Source organism: Salminus brasiliensis, chromosome 4, assembly GCF_030463535.1.
Source record: "Salminus brasiliensis chromosome 4, fSalBra1.hap2, whole genome shotgun sequence".
NCBI classification, from domain to species: domain Eukaryota; kingdom Metazoa; phylum Chordata; class Actinopteri; order Characiformes; family Bryconidae; genus Salminus; species Salminus brasiliensis.
In genome coordinates this window covers 8,202,026-8,209,525 of record NC_132881.1, presented here as the reverse complement: position 1 = coordinate 8,209,525, position 7,500 = coordinate 8,202,026, and the positions used below count along the sequence as shown (strand labels likewise).

At 40.3% G+C, this 7,500-nt stretch overlaps 1 protein-coding gene across 2 annotated transcripts in view; it reads left to right on the top strand.

Annotated features, from left to right (window-relative positions):
* b3galnt2 (beta-1,3-N-acetylgalactosaminyltransferase 2) overlaps nucleotides 1-7,500 on the top strand; it is a 27,458-nt gene that overhangs the window by 4,322 nt on the left and 15,636 nt on the right. The window lies entirely within an intron of this gene.

Genomic DNA, 7,500 nt, shown 5'->3' with positions numbered 1-7,500 from the left:
TAAAAAGCAGAAAGGCTTAAATGATTGAAGGAGCCTGAGAGAGTGTGATTGGTAGTGGTTCCCTCCAGCTTAACCAAACCTACTGTCTTTTTTTTTTTTTTTTTTTTTTTTTTAAGCAGACAGTTCTGGAAAAGCTACAAGGAAATACATTTTTAAGAGCGTTCTGTGCTTTTATAGGTCTCATGCTTCATTCAGTATTCTAGTACTTTTACTGTTTCAGAAACACTGCTTGAGTGCTTCTTCGTTTGCCTGATATGGCATCACTCACTATATAAGCAAGATCTGGATTCTCTCCCTAATGCTCAGCATCCTGACTCCTGCATTTCCAGCCAATTTGTCGTCCATTTTTGGAGCCCACTGCCCTTTTCAGCCTGTGTTAATGGCTAAGCATCAAATGGACCACTTGCTGAAATGAAGATGTGGCTTCAGTGGTCGTAATATTTTATGTGTTTAAGGGAGAGTGCCTGTTCACAGCTGCGTTACTAAACAATTCTGCTTTTAACTCCTGATTTGAGCTGCAGTGCGCTGCTTTAGTGCCAGAATAATTATTTATTTATTTTATTTGTGAATGCAGAACTGTATATACTAATTGGCTCTTTTGTTTTAAACCCTTTTCTACCTGAACAGAGCGTTCTAGTTTGGGCACTAGGTGACATAGTCACAAAAAGAAGCTTGTTGTGTAATTATAATGCATAGCATGAATGACAAAACACACCATTTTTACCATTATTCTTAAATTATGTAGTCTTTATGTAGTAGTAAGTAAATTGTTTGTTTGCTACATATAATTTAATCATTATAAAACCCTTTAAATCAGATTAAAATGCCCCAAATGTCACTTCATTCATAAAAGCATCAGTTGTGGCTTATTTCTAAAACTGTAGACTGTATCTGAAATATATTAGGGCTGTGACCATAACCATATTACCGGAGTTATGTGATGCCTACTGCATTGTTCAGCTTATTTCTGTTATCACCTCAGTTATGAACTGTAAAAAGGTAATACCATACACTGCTGTATATAAAAAGTGAGTCCAAATGAGAACGATAAAAAAAAAAAAAAAAAAAAAAAAAAAAACAGCTCATTGATTGCACATATTTAACAAAGCAACAGGGTTGGGGCACTTTGGGAGATTACTTAATGTCCTGCTCTGACAACAGGTATGAAAAAAACAATCCCACCATATGTGAGTTTACCAGAGTGCTAAATGTGCCTCACAAGTGTCGCAAAAGCGCCTCTAAGACCATTCAGTTAACATTGTGCTCTCAGGTATGATTTTTTTTATCCTCTTAACATGTGTGATTTGAACCTCTCGTTGGCTGGAACGCGGACCATGCTGTGGGGTTTAGCCTGTTAGATACACTATATTGCCAAAAGTATTCACTCACCCATCCAAATAATTGAACTCAGGTGTTCCAACCAATTCCATTGCCACAGGTGTATAAAACCAAGCTCCTAGGCATGCAGACTGCTTCTGCAAACACTTCGGAATGAATGGATTGCTCTCAGGAGAATTCCAGTGTGGTACCATGATAGGATGCCAGTGTTATAACAAAGTGGAAGCGATTGGGAAACAGGACAGCAGCTCAGCCATGAAGAGGTAGGCCACGTAAAATGACAGAGCGGGGGCAGCGGATGCTGAGGCGCATTGTGCACAGAGGTCGCCAACTTTCTGCAGAGTCAGTCGCTACAGACCGTCAAACTTCATGTGACCTTCACATTAGCTTAAGAACAGTGTGTAGAGAGCTTCATGGAATGTGTTAAAGTTTGGTGGAGGGGGGGATTATGGTGTGGGGTTGTTTTTCAGGTGTTTGGTCCAACCCCTTAGTTTCAGTGAAAGGAACTCCTAATTCTTCAGCAAACCATGAGACCATTGGTCAATTTCATGCTTCCAACTTTGGCGATTGCCTGTTCCTGTTCCAACATGACTGTGCAGCAGTGCACAAAGCAGGGTCCAAAAAGACATGGATGAGCAAGTCTGGTGTTGACTGGCCTGCACACACCTTTGGGATGAATTAGAGCGGAGACTGCGAGCCAGACCACCTTGTTCAACATCAGTGTCTGACCTCACAAATGTGCTTCTGGAAGAATGGTCAAAAGTTCCCATGAACACACTCCTAAACCTTGTGGGAAGCCTCCCCAGAAGAGCTGAAGCTGTTACAGCTATAAGGGTGGCCTGACATCATATTAAACCCTGTGGATTAAGAATGGAATGTCACTCAAGTTCAAGAGCGAGAGAATAGGATGAATGTAGAGTCTGTCAGGATAAACCTAGTCCAGGATACAACTGGGATTGGGGTCAGAATCTGGAACAGGAGCTAACTTGAGGGGTGGCGGGTCAACAACATGGGGCACAGGACCTGGAGTCACCAATGGGGCAAATAAACAAAGTGCCCTGTGCACTTGAACTGGAGGGAACTGAAATTTCTTGGGAATCTAAAACAGCTCAGGAGACTAAACCGGGGGAATAACTAGGAATAGGGACTGGGCTAGTGGGCAGGACTTGCAACCTTCTGGTGCACCGAAACCAGAGTCGTAGGGTCAGTCCTAGGATTGGTTGCCACCTCGAGAGAGCTTGCACATAAAACCTCCACCCAGCAAGGTGATGAAGCTACGTGAATCGATGATTTTTGGAGCTGCTGAAGGCAGACATGGCAAAATTGCTTCAACTGCTGTATCTGCTAGCTGACACGTCAGATTTTCTCTAAAGGCTGTCGGGGTGCGACGTGCTAACCTAAGCCCATCACTAGCGCTGCCAGTTCTGAAACAAGAGGAAACTATTAAGTGCAGCAATATCCACAAACTGCAAGAAACTGCAAGTGTTTTTCGCCACTTAAGTTGTTTTTCAGATCTGTCAGTGCCTCCAAAGTGTCATTTTACCTACTTTTCTTTTCTGTCCCAAGTGGTATCCTTCCATACTAGCCTAGAAATCACTGCTGAATCATTAGCTTTGGGGGAGTTTGAAAGGCATGTAAGTGCACATATGCCCTTCTACTGAAGAACCAAGCTATTACCCTCTGTGCTACACCATCTCAGGTTTCCACAAGCTGCCATGCATTCCTATTTCTTAACATCTTTGAAATCTGCTGCGAACTTAATATGTTTAACCCTGCCTGTCCTACAAGAGTAAGGTGTAGCCTTCTGACAATTCCTTTTGGGGTGTTCCTGAGTCGGCCCCGATTATTTTGTGCAGCCGGATTTACCACACACATGCCATGAAACCATCATGCAACAACAACTTGGCCCACAAACCATGAAGAGATTTGGTTCCTCAATATTTGTGGATATCAAGGCAGTGAAGTGTACCCATGCAAATAAGGAGCCTGGTAGAATTCACCTGTGGTCAGTTCATCCCATGCCGCTTCGCAGTTCACATCACATCTCATACCTTGCAGTTTGTGAAACAGCAGATCTCCGCAATGATTTTGTGAGTAACAACAACCTTACACAAGGTATTTATGATGTAGCATCCAGCCGGACACATCCCAGATCTGTGCCTAACAGAGAGTAAATGGGGTTTGATGCATCTGTGCCTACATCTGCATAAGTGGGAATTGCTTTTAATCGAACTGCAATATTTATTTACTCATTTGTTTTTGTTTTTTTGATCAGAAAAGTGCATGGTGAAATGAAGAGCAGTGATATGTAGAGCTGCCAACTTGGCTCATAAATTAATTATGGGTTTTCCCTGACTGCATTTGAATTTTTTATGTCAATGTAACAGCAGTAAGTAGTATTTTGTAAATCCATAAGTGGGTGCTCATAAATAATCAGGCATAAACTAGTGGTTCTTCCCAAAAAAGTACACATGCTTATTTTTGCATATTTTTGAGAATAAAGACTCCACCAGGTCAATGATGTCACATGCCAGGTCAACATATCTGTTAGTGTCAATAGTTACGCGTAAGGCTTAAAGTGCCATATTTCATTAATATTAATATTTTAAGGAGAATTACTTTTACATTTTAATCTTAGTTTCATCCAAACAAAACAAGGAAACTGTACTTAGAAACGCCCATTTTGACAGGTATCACAGCTTGGCTTTTTGTAAGAGTCAGCTAAGAGTCTTTCAGTTCTTGTTTGGGTGATTTTCACTCATTCTTGTTGCAAAAGGCTTCCAGTTCTATGAGATTCTGGAGTTGTTGTGCTACACTGCTATTTTAAAGTCTAATTGCAGGTTTTTAATGTTGTTTAGATCTGGGGACTTTGAGGGCTTTGGCAAAACCTTTAGCATGCACCTCCTGTGGAAGTTCATTATTGAGTGTTTAAAAAGATTAAAGGGTAAAGGTGCACGTATTTGTCACTGTACACTGTTCAGCGAAATGTGTCCTCCGCATTTAACCCATCTGTGGTAGTAAACACACACACACTAGTGAACTAGGGGTGAGCGAGTACACACACACCCAGAGCGGTGGGCAGCCCCTGTATCGTGATGCACATCACCAGGTTCTTGCCAATACACTTAGAAAATGATGACTAGTCCCTCCGCTCATCTTCTTCTTCCTCGTCTTCAAATTTCTCTTCTTTCTCCCTATCCAAGCACCTTAATGTAGTCTTGTTCTTCTGTGCTCATGAAGACTTTATTGTCTGTATCACTGTCATGCTTGCCCGTATCAGGAGCCAACTGCCTTCACCTCCTGAGGGACTCCAGCAGGAATGCATATTAAGCTCTTTCTCTATTCATTTTAAAATAATAAAAGCAATAAGAAATATAGGAAATATCAGGCTATAGGTAAATACATCACACTCAAAGTTCAATCACAGCTAATCCCTCAATCCCTTCTATTTTACTCCACACTAAACTGGATCTCCTGTTTTTAGTTGCAGAGCTGGAGATACTTTTTTTTTTTTTTTAGCTGTTAGAAGGCTCCAGTTTTGCTGATGAGCTGTAAGTGGATGGACTGTATGTCACAGTTGTCAGGGAACGGATGCAAGTCTGAAAGAAATGCCATATTTTATGTATTCTATACAGAAATAAACACAATGTACTAAAGTAGGAAAAGTTATGAATGGTGACAGACTGAAGTGGGACACCTTATACCTGCTGACTAGAAATGACAAAACTTTGCTTTAGCTGACAAACTGGGATCACATCTGTCAACCCTGTGTGAGAAATGCTAAAAGTTTAGTGCTGATAATGTACAATTTCTAGCAGAGAAACCAAGGGTTAAGGAGAGTCCCATTTAGCTCAAAAGGATTTCTTGATCACTGAGCACTCCAAGCATGGGCTAAGAAAAGCCATCTGCTCAGATTCTTCTCTCTGTGACCCGTGGTCTTTAATTAGCTTTTGTCTGAGGAATGCGAGAAGAAGGTGGTGTGGTTCACTCTGCTTCACTCTTAACCATGCACTTCTCATTGATCTGGTTATAAATGGCAGGTTTTTTTCCCCATTTTAATTAGTACAGCCCAGCACCCAGATGGAACTTTGCTTCTGAGACTGGATTCCCCTCAAAGGAATCATTTAAAAAATGCTGTTGTGGAGGTTATTATTCCTATTTGCCCATCCCTAGCTCTTATTATGAAAAAATATCCTCAGTCTTTGAGAAAATATTAGAGAGAGTTAGTATAGTATAGAGACTTCTTAAAAAAAGAATATACATATCACTAAATTTTAATGATGTCATTAAAATATGCCTATTAACACACACACAGACAGACATATATTTACACTCACCAAGCAGTTTATTAGGAACACTATAATAATACCAGGTAGGGCCTTAGTTTCTCTTCCACCCAGAACAGCCTCAATTTGTCATGTTCTGTTGAGTCACATCCCAAAATGTGTTCTATTGGATTCACATCCAGTACTTGAGAAGATCTCTGAAGAACATTTGAACTTTTGTTTTGTGACCTGGTGCATCATCATGCTGGAAGTAAATTTAAGTGCCCAGAAGTGTGCCAATAGAAATTCCCCAAACCATTACACCACCTCTGCTAGCCCAGAGTGGCCCAGGCAGGCTGGGTATAAGGATTTTAACGTGTGAATGCCAAATTCTGACCTTACCATCTATGTGTCCCAGCAGAAATTAAGATTCCCCAGATCAGGCTATGTTTTTCAGGCTTCAGCTGTCCAGTTTTGCTGAGCCTTTGCTCACTGCAGCCCCAGCTTTCTGTTCTTAACAGAAATGGAACCTTTCTGCTGTAGCTCATCTGCCTTAAGGCAGCACTATGCTGAAGACTGTTTTTAACATTGAAACCTCAGGATCAGCAAACATCTGGGACCATCAGTCATGTCATGCTGAATATTTTCCCCCCATTTTGGTGGTTGTAATGTATACATTACCTGAACCTGGGGGTCTATATCTGCATGAATCTGATGTGAACATTACCTGAACCTGGGGGTCTATATCTGCATGAATCTGTGCATTGCACTGATCCCACATTGGCTGAATTGATAATAGCATAAATTAGTAGGTGTACAGTTTGTAAAAGTGCTCGGTGACCGTATACATGACTTATTAAAGATCAGGCTCCCTTAGCAAAATGACACACTTCTTTAATGATAAGTAGTAAACACAACCTCTGTAGCAAACCAGTCAGATCACACAGATTCTAAGCAAATCCTAATGCACAAGTACTGTCTCTTATTACTTAACAAAATAAACCTCTAAACCATCTTTGTGGCCTGTGCATAAATGTTGTCCCCCTTAGCGTTTCAAGCCCCCTTGCTGTATTGCACAGATGTTGGGTAGAATGTATTCCACAAAATACCCACCATCTGTTAAAAGGCTGGAAAAAGAAAGCTGTGTTTTTTTGGGTATTTTTTTTTTACAACAGGATAGCGATTTAAGCAATTTAACATACCTCAAAAATGACACCATTTACTACCTTAAGAGACATGTACTGAAGCTTTAGGAATGACCTTCACAGTCCTCAGTTCTGAACATCAAAGAAAATGGGAGTATAGACTAGGGTTGCTTTAGAATGAAGATTTAAAGGTAGGATAACTGTCTCAAAATATACCACGATTTACTGGATCTTTTTTTTAATTTTTTTTTATGTAATGTAAAAAACAATGTCTTTCTATAATAAAATATGTAAATAGGAAATCTGCACATGAGGTGGAGCTTTTGTGAACTATTTCATATCTAGCTAGTGATTTTTATTATAGATTAATCTGCTGCCTATTTTTTTTTCCATTATTCAACTGACTGATTGCAAATAGTAAAAGATTGGTGGGAATCTTCTTTTTCTGTTCTGTTTTTTGGTGTTTGTTTGTTTTTTTTCCCCCTCTTTCCCCTCCTTTAACACAACTGTCAGTTTTCATACAATGGTATACCTAAAACCAGTATACCACTGTAACCCTAGTATAGACAAACCGTGTATGCTTGGCCAAAGGAGAGTGGAATCTGTAAGACTTAGCCTTTGATTACTGTTAAAAGGGGTGTGAATGCAAGAGTTCCAAACACATTCATGACGTAAGGTTTTTTGGTTTAAGTTAGAGTGTCAAGCATCTTGCTGAGGCAGAAGGCAGAAGCGGACGTACGTGCAGGTAATTT